Genomic DNA, 16,871 nt, shown 5'->3' with positions numbered 1-16,871 from the left:
AAAGTTTTGAAAATTTCAACAATTTAACTCTTTTGGGGCAAGAGGAATCAATAGGAACAATGACATCCATAGAATATTATAATTCTAGTGGGATTGGGCTAATGATCCAATTTGTGAAGCTGTTGTTATATATTAAAATGTTGCTTTAAGAAAGGAATTTCACATTTAAGATGATTAGTATGTGATATTTGAAGATATTAATCTTGATTTTTTTTTTGAAAATCACAAAAAATTAAATTTTTAAAAATTATTAAAAAATTGAAGAATTAAGTAGTTCACTTTGGTACTATTTCACTACTATTATAAAGATCTAAATATCTATCACATTTGTAAAGATCTAAACAAATAAGTTGTTCCAAAAGACTAGAGATGACTTAGCCTAGGTGGTCTTCTAACAAAATGAAATACAAAGGAAATCACTACAAGCTCTTTTTAAATACCTTGAACACGAAATTTAAGTCTTGTTATTGTAGCATGTACACTTACGCTCTTCATGTGACAATTTGTACACAAGCTATAATGGTAAGGCCTTTTTGTTAGAGTGTTGCATGACATTGGAGGGATGCATTAAACCTTGACTTCATTAAAGAAAGAAGATTCTTTTAGGTACCTTCAGAAATTATGAAGGCATTTTGTCTTAATGTGAGGTAGGGGAACTTCTATAATCGTAAAATATATAATTTCTTGTCTTTATATTAAATCATAAATGTGTCTTAGCATATTGGGTAGCAAAGTGATATTAACATTTAGCATTCGAAAAGGCCATGTGTTTAAGCCTTGGTAGTGTTTTCCCTATACACAAACCTTCAACATCATCGAGATTGTATTAGTATTGGATGGATATCAGGAATTGGGTGGATTTTAAGAATTTTATTGGATCAAGTCACTCTTATAAGATTTGGACATCCACTGCTTGTCAAAAGTAAAATAACATGTTTTTTGGATTCATCAAGTGAATGCATGCCCGATTCATATGAATCTTTATAGTCATCCAGATCCATGGATGACTACCAAGTGTTTGAACAAATTAGCAACAACATTAGCAATAAGAGGCCTCCACATCAACACCAAGTTAGTTAATTATTTTACCTCAACACTGTGAGGGAAAAGATCATGTGCCACATGCCACATTTGTCACGTGTGGTGCCACATAAATGTGTTGAGATCATCACATGTGGGAAACATGGGTATGTGGATGAATGATATGTTGTCACGTCCTAGAAAGGTAATGCTAGAAAAGTATCTTGGAAGATGAAGTGGAATATGAGTGGAAATATCATATTCGACCACATGCTAGTTTGGGTAGCTTGGAAGTATGAATAGTTTCTAAGTATGAGGAAGGTTCCTCTCCTTTTTGTTCATATAGATTCCAAAATCCTACATTAAATGCATTTTATATGAATTTTAGGTTCATAGTCAATTAGGCAAATTGAGGCTCTTCAAGTTGAGTCTTGGTGTCAATTGTTTTCTAAAGCAAATTTGATATTTTTTTCGAGTTTGCAAGCCAAGGGAATTTTCTCCTTCTTGATTCATAGGTCATACAATCCTCCTATGGATATTATCCCTAGTGTTATATCAATTTCATATAACTTTCAAGTTTGTAGAAGGGAGACTTAAATTTATTCCCATGCCTTTAGGGATCTCAACCTCCCAATATTGTGCATGATATGTAAATATTCGGGTCTAAAACAAGTTAGGAGGATCTAGAGCCACAATGCTACCAATTACAAGGATTCATGAAATCTACTTAGGAACACAAGTTGATTCCATATGGAAAACATTTGAAGAAACAAGGAAGATGCTCATGTAAACATAGATATAGACATTAGTATATGATCCATAAACTACCGTGGATATTCCACTATATAGTTTGTCACAATATATCTAATAAAACTATGTTTAAAAATTAAAAAAACTTATACTATTAGGGTTTTATTTCTCTTTATATTTTTGAATCTATAGATTATCGTTAATTGCATATGCATGTAAATTATAGTTATGCAAAAAATAGAGAACAAAAAAAATAAAAACTCGCAAACCATGATTTCACACAAGATATAACATGGGAAACCATTTCGAGAGAAAACCCAGCTAAAAGGTGAGGCCACTCTGCTCTCTTTCTCTGGATAGAAAATGACTACAAGTACAAAGAAATATGGCTTATGGCCCATGGGCTACTAAGGAGAAGGACATTTCATAGGTAGGCCCATCAATCCATAGATGCATGATATAAATGTGGCCATGGAATGGGAAAGAGTTCAGGGAAGATGACTATAACCATGGTACTAGTTGAAGGAAGCCCAACATATTAAGTATAGTGACGAGAAGAGGGAACAATCACAGAGGCATGAGTTCCCCCTTTTCTTGGCTTGCTTTTTCCACTCTTTTAGTGTGCCTTTTTCTTTAAAGATTTGTCTTTCTTTCTAGCACAACTTAGGTGACCTAGCTTTTCTTATGCTTTTCCAATACTCCTCAAGGATGTAGTTGTTTCTCTCTCATTAAGGTTCAAACATTCTTTATTTAGATAGATCATAAAATGCTTAAGAACTAGGTGATGGCTATTGAGTGGGGTAGAGCTTATGCTAGGCCTTTTCCCACATTCGTATTCAATGTCCCAACCATCTTTTGCATTTTTCATTTTTCATTTTTTTCATTTTTGGCTTCATATGTTTTTATCTTTCCTTTAGTTGCATCAACCTCCTAGTGAATTTTTTTTGGGCCCTGACTCAGAGATAAGGATATTGGGTACTAGTTCTAATGACCAATGACAATCAACCCAAATAATTGAAGTGGTTATGAGGGACCAGTGGAAGGTGGTAAGTATGGATTATCTTGGGTATGCTATATCAATTAGTGCCCCTCGTAACAATGAAAGAAAAGGGTCTTAGGGGAAGTCACACTAGACTAGTGGTAAAGGATAATCTCTCAAGTGAAGTATGGGAACAAGGGTACAATCAAGAGTGGTCAAACATTTCGCTTAGCTTGTGATTCATATTAGTATGCCTCAAACATGAAATGAAAGCACATGATTACATAAATGATTACTATACCTTTTGATGGATGACCCACCTTCCTTCAAGAAGTATGCTAGATAGGATAGAGCACTCACTAGAGCATAGGAAAAGAGCCCCTAAAGTAAAGCTATCTACGGATCATCATAGGGCTACCAGTTGGGTGGCTAACCAATGGGGAGAAATTTTTTCTCCTGGGGGTTACCTACTTTTGGTGGATCTCAAGGACAATTGCTACTTTAGTGTTTCACATATGTATTGTATTATGAGTAAAATTTTGAGATTGTTAGTTTCTTCCATGAATTTATTCATGCCCATGATTTGAAATAAATATTTTATCATGTTATAGCTTTTATCTATGTATTACTAACTTTGATAATGGCTTGTTGATCGGATGGGATTAATGTACACATTGTTGTGTTGAAATGTAATGAGGAACCCATTAGACATGATTTTAGAGGTTACAATGTGGATTGGGATAGTTTAGTACTATAGTCCTTCAAAGAAGGGTTTAGGTTTGTAGTAATTGTTAATACCAAAAAACCTTATGTTAGAAAAGAAAGCTAGTGAAACTTACAATGGTGTTTTTGTTTCATTTATCATGTACAAATGATACATCAAAATTTATTATTATAAAAATCAGCTTAGATCCATCATAACGCCAGATCTATCAAGCTCAAAGAGAGATCAATTTTTGCACTCAAAACTAAAGTTTACACCTAGAAAATACTTAATAAATTTAAAATTAAAATAAATCTAGACTCATTAAATTAATATCTTATTTTTTTTTTATAAATTAATTAATTAATAAATAAAAATTACAATATTTCATCCACATAAATTACATAAAAAAATGATATTATCTATTTAAAATATTATGAGCATGCATATTTACCTACAGCCTATGCAATTTTGATATAAGTGAACATACAAAAAAATAACACTTCGACACCGAACACTCATTGAAATAGGGGAGTAAACTTTTTAGAGGAGGAGATGTCATTTTGGTTAAAATATCATTACAACACAAGTAAAATGAAATGTGGAAATCCATCTATGCGATTGATAGCTGGTTATATGTTTAAATTTCCTTGTTTAATTACCTTTAAGTGGCTTCCCTCTCTCTAATCCAGGTTCTTTTTACCAATTCCTACCGCTAATTTATATTCCTCTAAATTTGTTATAATCTATTTGGCTGAGAAAGGCTGAACAAAAGCAAATCCAAATGTATCTTCGAAGAAATTCTGCAAGCAAAGGCTACTGGTTGAAAATTTTAAAATATGCTAAATTTGGAAGATATCGATCTCTCCAAAAACACTCCAACTTCTCCATTTTACTCCAGATTTCTACATATTTTGAGGACCTCCATTTGTGGCAACAAATTATCACTTGGAAACTCGTACAACTCGCCCTTAACTCCCCCACCCTCATCTTCCATTTTCTTGTAGGAGGAGAGCAAAGGTAAAGCTTGTGATGCCAAGTTAAGTTCCGATGACTCCCCAACAACCATAGGACAACCCCTCTTTGACTTTGAAGTGTCATCTTTGTCACCAAACGAATCTTGGTTTTGTCATGGCTCTGACTAAGGAGTCAATGTTGGCACTTTGAATGGATATGAAACCCCATGTTGAGGTGGATCAACTAGGGAACATAAATATGAGTTATAGGTTTTCAAAGGAGTCACATTGTAGGTAGGAATTCCCTTACCTTTATCCCCATCAACAAAATGAACCCTCTAGATGAACCCTCCAAGAAGAGTTCTCCTTTATCGCTAGGAAAATGGGAAGACTTTGCTTCATGTTGTCTGAACCCAATCAAACATCCTCTCTTTGAGCTCCCCTCTCCATGTCTGACTCTACCTTAGGCATCTTTAAATATACATCCTTTGGAGAAACAATCCTCCTAATCTATTTTTTTGGCTTGGATTACCAAGACTACCTCTTCTTATGACAATTCTTCCATATATGCCCTACTTCATGGCATTTTGAGCAACAAAATGACACTCATTGTCACTTCCGTATATGTTAATTTCCATTGGTAACTCTTCCCTTAAGTCGACTACCTCAGACATCTTTAGATCCTCATCCTTAGAGGAACAATTCTCCTAATCCATTTTTTTGGCTTGGATTGCCAACACTACCTCTTGTGAGGTCATTTCTTCCATAGATGCTCTACTTCATGTCATTTTGAATAACATAATGACACCTTCCAATAGTACAAGGGTTGGACCAACACATTGTCACTTTTGGATATTGCAATTTCTATTGGTAACCCTTCCCTTAATTCCACTTTGACTATTTTTCTTTCCATCATCTTGTAGTGACCAAAGGTTTTCCTCTATAACAATGAAATGTCCAATTTCATAGCCAATATACCTCAACACCATCTTACTCTAGTACTTCAATGATAATCCTAGATACATAACCCAAATATGTTGCATAGGCATGGGTTCCTTGCATGGGTCGAATCTAGACTTACCTTTACCTAAAACTGAGCTTGAAGGGCCCCATGATTTGCCATGTTTCAAGACAGGTTTGGATCTTTTAGGCATTTAAACTCAAAACATATCCAAACCTTAAGCAATAGATAGAAGCTACGAAAATACTCCAAGATCTTGCTCCAACATGCCTGCATCCACTACTTTATAATAACCCCCTTAACACATTTCCCACCATGACATTACTCATCAACACTTCTACTCTTTCCATCTATATCTAATCTCAACACAATCTTCAAACTATTCTTCTCACTCCTTACACTTTTTTATTATTATTTCATTTTAAATACACCTTGCTTAATCTTTAGCCCCATATTGTCCTCAATCTCCTTCAAATTGGATCTAGACCCTAGTTCACCTTTGACCTGAGAGTTCTCTTGGTTGAGAAGTTGGTCAAAGAGTCATCATTTCCTAACAACCTCTAGGTGTAGTGTTAAAGGTTCCAGCCCCACCCAATCCATCCTAAATTGTGGAGAGATATTGGTTTAGTCTATCACTGCCCTCTGTCACAAGAGTACCAACCAACGAAGAATGCAATAGGTCTTCCTTAAATACTTATGCAACCTTCCAAATCTTTAGCAATTCCTCTTGTGCCTAAAAGACAAGAGATAAATTGACGGGCTTGACCTCTCCATGGCCTACAACATGATCTTCGTACTCCACGATGACACTCTCTTAACCCTTTGGAGAATGCAATAGGCCTTCCTTAAATACCTGTGTAACCTTCCACATCTTTAACAATTCCTCGTGTCTAGAAGACAAGAGATAAACTGATGGGCTTGTCCTCTCCATGGTCTACAACATGATCTTCATACTCCATGTTGACACTCTCTTAACCCTTTGGAGAATGCAAAAAGTCTTCCTTAAATACTTATGTAACCTTCCAAATATTTAGCAATTCCTCTTGTGTCTAGAAGATGAGATAAACTGATGGGTTTGTCCTCTACATGGCCTACAACATGATATTCATACTCTATGTTGACACTCTCTTAACCCTTGTGGGACAAGACACCCCCCTCCATACAACAATTTGACTGCTAAAGTCTCAGTGGAGGTGTGTATACACTATCCCCTCTACATTTGAACTTGTAACCTCTAAAGAGGAAACATACATTCTTAACCATTAAACCCACTCAAACATCGTGTATTTATCTCTACATCACAAATTTGTAGGTAGGCTGGAAAAAAGATACGCCAAGTAACCATACTCATTGTGATATGATAGAGAATTTGATCCAATGGGTGGAATGTCAAGAGATATTATTGCCCATGATTGGGACAAGTCTAATTTGAATGTTGATGAAATGGAGATGGATAAAAATGTATTCATAAAATAATTAACTGACATTTTTTATTAAAAAGTCCACAAACTCAAGCTCAAGAATAAGATCATACTCTTCCTACTCCTTGTATTGATGTTGTTCCATCTGTCACTGCTTCTAGGTTTAACTTTACCTCTTACATGGTATACTCCAATGGTTTTCAATTTCAATGGTGATAAATATTCTAGTGGAAAAGTAGGATGAGGACCAGGAAGATCAATCATAAAGTCACTGTTTCAATCAAATTCAAATCCAAGCCCAACAACACTGCAACAACTGCATCTGGCAAATTGGTAACATTGAATCCTCAAACTAAAGAGAAATTTTGGAATTGGGACCCTTCTAACATGTACTGGTTAAATAAAATTACAAAAGCAATAAGATTAGAAAAATAAGAAATTTTGGGGAAATATAAATTTTGGCATTGAGACCCTTCTAACATGCATTGGTTAAAGAATTTTGGGAGCATTCAGTTGGTGAAAGCATTTCCCAAATTTGTGTCAATCACATTTTCTTTGGTCAAAGATAACACTGTTTACCCGTGTGATGATCTGCCTAGTAACTATAAATCATCCATAATACACCCATAAACAAAATGTTTTTGATCATAACCAAGGTTTCCTTTGAGGAATTTCCTAAACATAGTATTCCATCCATTAAATACTAAATCAATGTTAGCGTGTCAGAAAATAGAGCAACTAGACAAAAGGAGGTCATGGTACTAACAATAGAGCAGAGATTATCGCTTTATGGGGAGTACTTATAGTAGAAAAATGGTTGGGATTGGAGAGCTTACATGTATATGGAGATGCCAAGGGCATCATTGACTGGGTCAAGGATTATACTCTGTTTAATCCTCCCATACTATCAAACTGGATGAAGTGTATCCAGAATCTGGTAAGTACTTTCCAACACATACAATTTGATCATATATACAGGGAAAAAAATATGATTGCAGATCTTCTTTCCAAGCGAGGTGTCTCCAAGGAGTCTTGTAAGTTCTACTTTTCATTTTTTTGATCTAGATGTCTTGATTAATGTTGGCAACATTAATTATTCCTAGGAGAACGATTTGTGATATTTACCATGGACTATGCTATAAATTTTGGGGAGACATTTTAATGAAAATATAAGATGTAACAATCTGCTATATTTTGTCACAATAACTGGGGATAATATGGTTTCATATGAATACAAGATCTACATTTTACAGAATAGATGATAGAAGGATAATAGACTGATAGAAAGATATAAAAGATATACATTTTTTATGTCATTAGTAATATGTGTTAAAATGATTGTAAACAAAATAACTTGTATTATGTATATGTACTCTCTTTTCTATCAATGAAAAAGAAGAATTTTTTTCCTCTCAAAAATAAAAATAAATAAATAATAAAGTAATAAAATAAAATGGAAAATAAAGAGATTTAAGGAGAGTATGCAAAAGGAAAAACCAAATACGCATGGCCATATATGTCTGAGGTTGGAGGTTTTTTGTTCTATTCAGTTGTATGCCAATATATGTTTGAGGTTGGAGGTTTTGTGTTCTATACAACTATTGAGTGTTTTGAGTTTTGTTAAGTTGTAAGATCTCACATGTCGATATCTTGTACTATTTGTTAAATAGTGAGAAGCATCCAAAATTTAGTGGAGTGAACCACAAACAAATCACTATGTTTCATGCAATGGAACTGCAAAAAAGATGGATTAGAATTTGACTAAGAAGCATCCAAGATTTAATGGAGTGGAACCACAAACAAATAATTATGTTTAATGCAGTGGAACTGCAAACAATATGGATTAGAATTTGAAATCCATCAGGATGCATTTCTATGAGAGACTCTCAGAGACCAGCGGATCAAAGGCAATAGATCAGGTGGATTAGAATTTGAAAGCCATTAGGATGGAAGTTCTATTGGAGACTCTGAGAGACATCAGATCAGGTGGATTAGAATTTGAAAGCCATCAGGATGTAGTTCTATTGGAGACACTGAGAGACAACTAATCAGGTGGATTAGAATTTGAAATCCATCGGGATGTAGTTCTATTGGAGACTCTTGAGAGATTAGTGGATTGGAGACAAGAGATAGGGCCAATAATCGAAAACAACGACTCTACTAGGGATCAAACCCAAAATCCATGGTTTTATGGACTAACGCCTTATCCATTGTGCCATGGAGTCATAGTTGACTATTGGCAGATTCATTTAATATGACTTGTTGTTGAGAGATATTCCACTGAAACATATATTTTGCATCTATAAGTAGACTGTTATATTAATCATTAATCAAGCATGTCAATGACATCGTCATTTGTGCAGCTCAAGGAAAATCCTGGTAGAAATTAAGCAATGTTTAATTGACAAAACTTATCCATTAGACATGCTTGTCTTAAATGCGAGTTGTGAGGTACCATCCCTCATGTTCATGGTTCTGCCAACGATATGTCAAGGTTTTATATGCAATGCTCATGTTCTTGGAACTTTTATGTATCTTTGGCGGAACTGTGAGCTGACAACTCACATTTAAGGTAAGTGTGTATAATGGATAGACATTGTTGTGTTTAAGTACTCTACAATCATGCTCGTTAGATACTTTGTTACTTTGTATTAATGTTTATAATTTTGTTTTTATCAATTTAACATGGTAAACAATATGTTATATAGATTGGTATATATATTAATGAATATATTAGAATATATACTATTTAATGAATTGATGTAGGGTGGATATTATTTACCAAATTTAAATGGGATCAATTCTTTAATATTAAATGAAAAACAATTTATTTAATTACAAAATATTATTATTAAAATTGTGTAAATACAAATACCATATGAAATATTTATTAATTCCATTTGTAATTTCCACATTTTTCCATTACACTTTAAAACCTCATAAGGAACATTCATAACTATTATAGTTATACAAAATTGATTTTAAAATATTTATAACTTTTTCTCCATTAAAAAATGTTTATGTTAACCCAGTATTTTAAGATCTTTAAATTTTTTGTTTTTTGTTACAATATTATGAATGTTTAATACACTACTTTGAATAAATAAATAAATATTATGACAATGTTTTAACTCAACTCTTAAATAATAACCCAACTAGACTCATAACAAACTTGTGTGAAACAACATTCAAATTCACCCAACAAAAAAATAAAGTTAATTTAATCCTTTTTAAATTTATGATAACCTCTAAGCACTTTGTAGCTGCCTTAAATGTTGGCAACGGAGGCTCTAAATACCTTGAGATCCACTCTACAACGGAAATCTAGTATCTATGACTTGTGTTACCAACTTTCAATATCAAGTTACAGAGTGTTCAAACATTATCTTTTATTATAATAACATAATTCATAAATTTATATTTGAAAATATTTAAATATGATAAATAAAATTAACTATATGAGAATTGGAAAACAAAATAATTGATATACTTTGACATTGCAATATCCACCGGAATATACATTTAAGAAACAGGGAAGCACAGACAAACTAAAAATTTGTTGTAAATGGAGAACCAAATTGTATAAATAATATGGTGTTGGAGCGGAAGGAATTAGAATTCTGATACGTTTTAACTTTTATTGGGTTATATAAAAAGCTGAATGATAGAAATTGAATCAATTTAAATTAAGATTCTTTTATATAATTAATTTCTTAAATTATTAGGAAATGTAAAATTTAAAATTTTAATGGTTAGTTATTTAAATTTTCACTTTTACAAAGTTTTGAAAATTTCAACAATTTAACTCTTTTGGGGCAAGAGGAATCAATAGGAACAATGACATCCATAGAATATTATAATTCTAGTGGGATTGGGCTAATGATCCAATTTGTGAAGCTGTTGTTATATATTAAAATGTTGCTTTAAGAAAGGAATTTCACATTGAAGATGATTAGTATGTGATATTTGAAGATATTAATCTTGATTTTTTTTTTGAAAATCACAAAAAATTAAATTTTTAAAAATTATTAAAAAATTGAAGAATTAAGTAGTTCACTTTGGTACTATTTCACTACTATTATAAAGATCTAAATATCTATCACATTTGTAAAGATCTAAACAAATAAGTTGTTCCAAAAGACTAGAGATGACTTAGCCTAGGTGGTCTTCTAACAAAATGAAATACAAAGGAAATCACTACAAGCTCTTTTTAAATACCTTGAACACGAAATTTAAGTCTTGTTATTGTAGCATGTACACTTACGCTCTTCATGTGACAATTTGTACACAAGCTATAATGGTAAGGCCTTTTTGTTAGAGTGTTGCATGACATTGGAGGGATGCATTAAACCTTGACTTCATTAAAGAAAGAAGATTCTTTTAGGTACCTTCAGAAATTATGAAGGCATTTTGTCTTAATGTGAGGTAGGGGAACTTCTATAATCGTAAAATATATAATTTCTTGTCTTTATATTAAATCATAAATGTGTCTTAGCATATTGGGTAGCAAAGTGATATTAACATTTAGCATTCGAAAAGGCCATGTGTTTAAGCCTTGGTAGTGTTTTCCCTATACACAAACCTTCAACATCATCGAGATTGTATTAGTATTGGATGGATATCAGGAATTGGGTGGATTTTAAGAATTTTATTGGATCAAGTCACTCTTATAAGATTTGGACATCCACTGCTTGTCAAAAGTAAAATAACATGTTTTTTGGATTCATCAAGTGAATGCATGCCCGATTCATATGAATCTTTATAGTCATCCAGATCCATGGATGACTACCAAGTGTTTGAACAAATTAGCAACAACATTAGCAATAAGAGGCCTCCACATCAACACCAAGTTAGTTAATTATTTTACCTCAACACTGTGAGGGAAAAGATCATGTGCCACATGCCACATTTGTCACGTGTGGTGCCACATAAATGTGTTGAGATCATCACATGTGGGAAACATGGGTATGTGGATGAATGATATGTTGTCACGTCCTAGAAAGGTAATGCTAGAAAAGTATCTTGGAAGATGAAGTGGAATATGAGTGGAAATATCATATTCGACCACATGCTAGTTTGGGTAGCTTGGAAGTATGAATAGTTTCTAAGTATGAGGAAGGTTCCTCTCCTTTTTGTTCATATAGATTCCAAAATCCTACATTAAATGCATTTTATATGAATTTTAGGTTCATAGTCAATTAGGCAAATTGAGGCTCTTCAAGTTGAGTCTTGGTGTCAATTGTTTTCTAAAGCAAATTTGATTTTTTTTCGAGTTTGCAAGCCAAGGGAATTTTCTCCTTCTTGATTCATAGGTCATACAATCCTCCTATGGATATTATCCCTAGTGTTATATCAATTTCATATAACTTTCAAGTTTGTAGAAGGGAGACTTAAATTTATTCCCATGCCTTTAGGGATCTCAACCTCCCAATATTGTGCATGATATGTAAATATTCGGGTCTAAAACAAGTTAGGAGGATCTAGAGCCACAATGCTACCAATTACAAGGATTCATGAAATCTACTTAGGAACACAAGTTGATTCCATATGGAAAACATTTGAAGAAACAAGGAAGATGCTCATGTAAACATAGATATAGACATTAGTATATGATCCATAAACTACCGTGGATATTCCACTATATAGTTTGTCACAATATATCTAATAAAACTATGTTTAAAAATTAAAAAAACTTATACTATTAGGGTTTTATTTCTCTTTATATTTTTGAATCTATAGATTATCGTTAATTGCATATGCATGTAAATTATAGTTATGCAAAAAATAGAGAACAAAAAAAATAAAAACTCGCAAACCATGATTTCACACAAGATATAACATGGGAAACCATTTCGAGAGAAAACCCAGCTAAAAGGTGAGGCCACTCTGCTCTCTTTCTCTGGATAGAAAATGACTACAAGTACAAAGAAATATGGCTTATGGCCCATGGGCTACTATAGTGCACAAATCCTCTATGTGTGCTCTTACCCCTATCCCTCTCATTTTTTCCCCATTTGTGAAATAAACGAACTCGAAAAGAATGGAACCCCCTTTCCTCGTAGTGGTTTGGTTATAACACAACCTGATAGCTTACTAGTGGTTAGATTTTACTCCCTTGACTCTTAACCAAATTTAAAATATGGACTCTTCTAGAGTCTTATTCATCATAATCATGTGGCTAGCCCCTTTTTCATGAATAATGGGGCTGAAGTGGAAGCCTCTTGAATTGTGGTGGTGAAAACAAGAATGACAACTTTCAAGTGGCATAAATTTTGCATATAGACTCTGATTGAGGAAATTATTGTGCCATTGGAAAGACCTTTATGTGTGAAATATGGAAAGTAGGTGTTACACTAAAGCGACCAAATTTTACCCCCAAAAACATTGTTTGATGCTTCAAAATACTCCTAGAAGGTTTCAGACCCCAATTTCCTAAACTGGGCCCCGTTGATAAAATGATCCTGTGAGTTGATTCCTCCACTTTTTCCTCTGAAAACATAGTTGGTGTTGAGTTTGATTATGCCATGGGAGGTCACAGGTTCGAGTCTCGTTAGGATCACTATTTTTTTTTGGGCTTGGAAGTGCATTTGGTTAAACTAGAGTCGAACTGATGGGGTGCATTCTGTCAAGCATGCACCTGAAAAGTGCATTTTGTAGACCACCGATCATAAGGTACATTCTATTGAACTATTAATTTTTATAATTTTTTGTGGGTCATTTTGAGGCCCAAATTGATTTTTGAAAAGGGGAAAATGGCAAGATTTTTTTTGTAATCTGAAAGGGGGACATGAAAATTCATGAAGACAAGTTTTTGAGGGAAAGAGGCTATATTTATTTTGTTATTGTCAAAATTTTCTAGGGCTTATGAACAGGTTTAGTCTTGGTACAAGAAATGAAGAAGATGTTATTATTGATGATTGAAGAACAAGTTGAAATTGCATTGATATGATCATATTTGTAAGGAGAATTATTGTGTTTTGAGCTTGTGGATCCAGTTTGAAAGATCATGAAAAGTGATCCACTATGTTTTGGTGAAGCAGGTTGGTGCTACAATTAGGCTGGAGCTTACAACAAGTTGGTGCTCGTGTATTCAAGAGTTTGGTATCTCAATCAAGTTGGAGCCTATGATAAGTTGGTACTTGTAGATTTCAAAGGTTGGTGCCTTAATCAAGTTGGATCCTACAACAACTTGGTGCTTGCAGATTTTAGAGGTTGGTGACTTAATAAGTTTGGAGCCTACAATAAGTTGGTGCTTGCAAATTTTAGAGGTTGGTGCCTAATTTAGTTTGGAGCCTACAATAAGTTGGTGCTTGCAGATTTTAGAGCTCGGTGCTTTAATCAAGTTGAAGCCTACAACAAGTTGGTTCTTGCATGGGGTTGGTGCCTGCAAATTGATGTAATTAAAGATTGAAGAAGATAAGAAGATTTGTGGTTTTCTCCCGCTAGGGTTTCCATGTATATTTGGTGTTCATGTGTATTGATGTGATGATTGATTGCACTGTTATGCCTTCAGTTATGATGAATTATGAAATTGTTTAAATTGATTAAATTAGCCATTACATTGATTCACCCCCTTCCCCCTCAGTGTAATCATAGTTCTAATACAAGGATCCTCCCCAATCCTTATGCTTTTCCCATCACCTATTTTCCATACCACCCACCTTCCCACCACAAGGAAAACCTTCACTAAAGCTCTCCAAACTACTAATCCATTCTTGGTTTATTTGTGGGGACATTAGAACTAATCCTTTATGGAAGGGCCTTCCATATATTTGGATCTCATAATAATCCCCCACAGAGCCAAATTCTGAGTTAGCCTCCAAAGGCTTTTGGTTGCAAGAGCTAAACTAAAGCATATTAGCTTTTTGATGTCGCATCCTAAGATGCATCAGAGGATTGTTTTCTTCCAATTTATTATGATAAATTATAATGAATTTCCCTATCCTTGTATATGATATTTTTGAGTTTTCATCAACCTTCTTCAATTTATTTCCCCTCATTCTCATAAATCTAAGAATTTAATTTGTTTGGAGTACAAAAAAACTTCTAACACCTATCTCCATTATTCATATTGTATTACCATTTATATCCTCGTCACTCTCACAAATCTAATAATATAAAGGAAGTTCATTTTCAAATGGACTCTTCAGTTCCCCAATGAAACACTAGCCAAGGAGGTATCCTTTGTTTTGGATCCTCTTTCAAATGACTTAAAAACTAAAGAAGAACATTTCAGGTATATGGAGATATAACAATCTAATTTGAAAGTTGAGGGTCCACTTTCATATGATCTCGGGCATGGATTAAAGGACCTTTAAAGCTCTTGTCTGTCAACAAGTCATAGAAATAACCCTCCAATTCAAACGGAAGAGGAAATGATTGAAGAAACAAAAATCTCATAAGCATAGACAACAATAATAAATAAATAAACACCACTTAAAGATACACAACAAATAACGATAAGAAGTTAAAATCCAATCTATCATTTTCAATTTGTAATTAATAAATAAGAAACATAAAATCATGATTTTAACAACAAACATATAACTTTTTTTTAGCCTTAACTACGTCTTATTAATAATAAAATTTTAACAACAAACATATAACTTTTTTTAGCCTTAACTACCTTTTATTAATAATAAAATTTCTTAATTATTGTATAAAAAAAATCATAATCACAATTTTTTTAACGACACTTTTTTTATATCTCTTATTATTTCTATCACTAATCTATAATCTCAATAATATATATATAACAATTGCATTACAAAATATTGTTTGCCATCTGTTATTTGAAGCCTTAACTACGTGTTATTGATAATAAAATTTTAACAACAAACATATAATTTTTTTAGCCTTAACTACCTTTTATTAATAATAAAATTTCTTAATTATTGTATAAAAAAATCATAAGCACAATTTTTTTAACGACACTTTTTTATATCTCTTATTATTTCTACCACTAATCTATAATCTCAATAAAATATATATATATATATATATATATTACAATTGCATTACAAAATATTGTTTGCCATCTGTTATTTGAAGCCTTAACTACGTGTTATTGATAATAAAATTTTAACAACAAACATATAACTTTTTTTTAGCCTTAACTACTTTTTATTAATAATAAAATTTCTTAATTATTGTATAAAAAAATCATAAATTTCTTAATTATTGTATAAAAAAAATCATAAGCATAATTTTTTAACGACACTTTTTTTATATCTCTGATTATTTCTATCACTAATCTATAATCTCAATAATTTATATATATAACAATTGCATTACAAAATATTCTTTGCCATCTGTTATTTGAATTTTTAGTGAAAACATCACACATATTTCTTAAAAAATTTAAGCTTTCAATCTTTCCATTATTTATTTAAAATATGTTATGGTTAAGCCAAAATTTATATAAAATATAAAAATTAGAAATACATCATCTTATTTTTGGGTAAAGTTCTTCGCTGCCATTTTAAAAAGTTTATGAAATAGATCTCATAGCCTTTCGGTTCGTAATAATTTGTTTTAGTAGAACTTCTAACATATATAGACTTAATTTAATTTTTTTAACTAATTTTAAACGTCCAAAACCTCGCATACTATTATTAATATAGCATAGAATCCCGATTACATGCCCCGCTGATTAAGTGGTGGTAAATTATTGCTTATTGTGATAAACATAAAAACAGCTCTACTGTAAGCCCAAAAATGCTAGCTTTTCGACTCCGCTGGGGATCGAACCCAGAATCTCTGGTTTCGTAGACCAGCGCCTTATCCATTGGGCCACGGAGTCATAATTAATAACATATTCTTCATCCGGCATCATCTATGAGTTATTTAGAATCGCTAAGAGCTATTTTTGCATTTCATCTCATCCGTTATATTAGCATTAAATCACTTGCAGAGTTTAAGGTCTTGAAATGCAGTTTAGACACTGAGTGCAAGAGGAATCCTTGGTGCGACAACAATCAGTAGGAAGAATGATGTCATTATGATAGGCGTATTCTAAATAGTTTATATTTTCGTCTAGAAAATGTTGGTTTTTCAGCAGATTTTTGGTTAAATTCAGTTG

General features: G+C 32.7%; 1 non-coding gene across 1 annotated transcript; it reads right to left on the bottom strand.

Annotated features, from left to right (window-relative positions):
- Nucleotides 1-16,519: 16,519 nt before the first annotated feature.
- On the bottom strand, nt 16,520-16,592 carry TRNAR-ACG (transfer RNA arginine (anticodon ACG)). Its single transcript has one exon. It is a non-coding gene; the product is annotated as a tRNA-Arg (tRNA).
- Nucleotides 16,593-16,871: the final 279 nt, after the last annotated feature.

The sequence above is a fragment of the Pinus tabuliformis genome, chromosome 3_2, assembly GCF_031772625.1.
Source record: "Pinus tabuliformis cultivar Carrire ecotype Pingquan chromosome 3_2, CPIR1, whole genome shotgun sequence".
Classification (NCBI taxonomy): domain Eukaryota; kingdom Viridiplantae; phylum Streptophyta; class Pinopsida; order Pinales; family Pinaceae; genus Pinus; species Pinus tabuliformis.
Note: the sequence above shows the minus strand (reverse complement) of the source record. Positions and strands in the feature narration are given on the sequence as shown.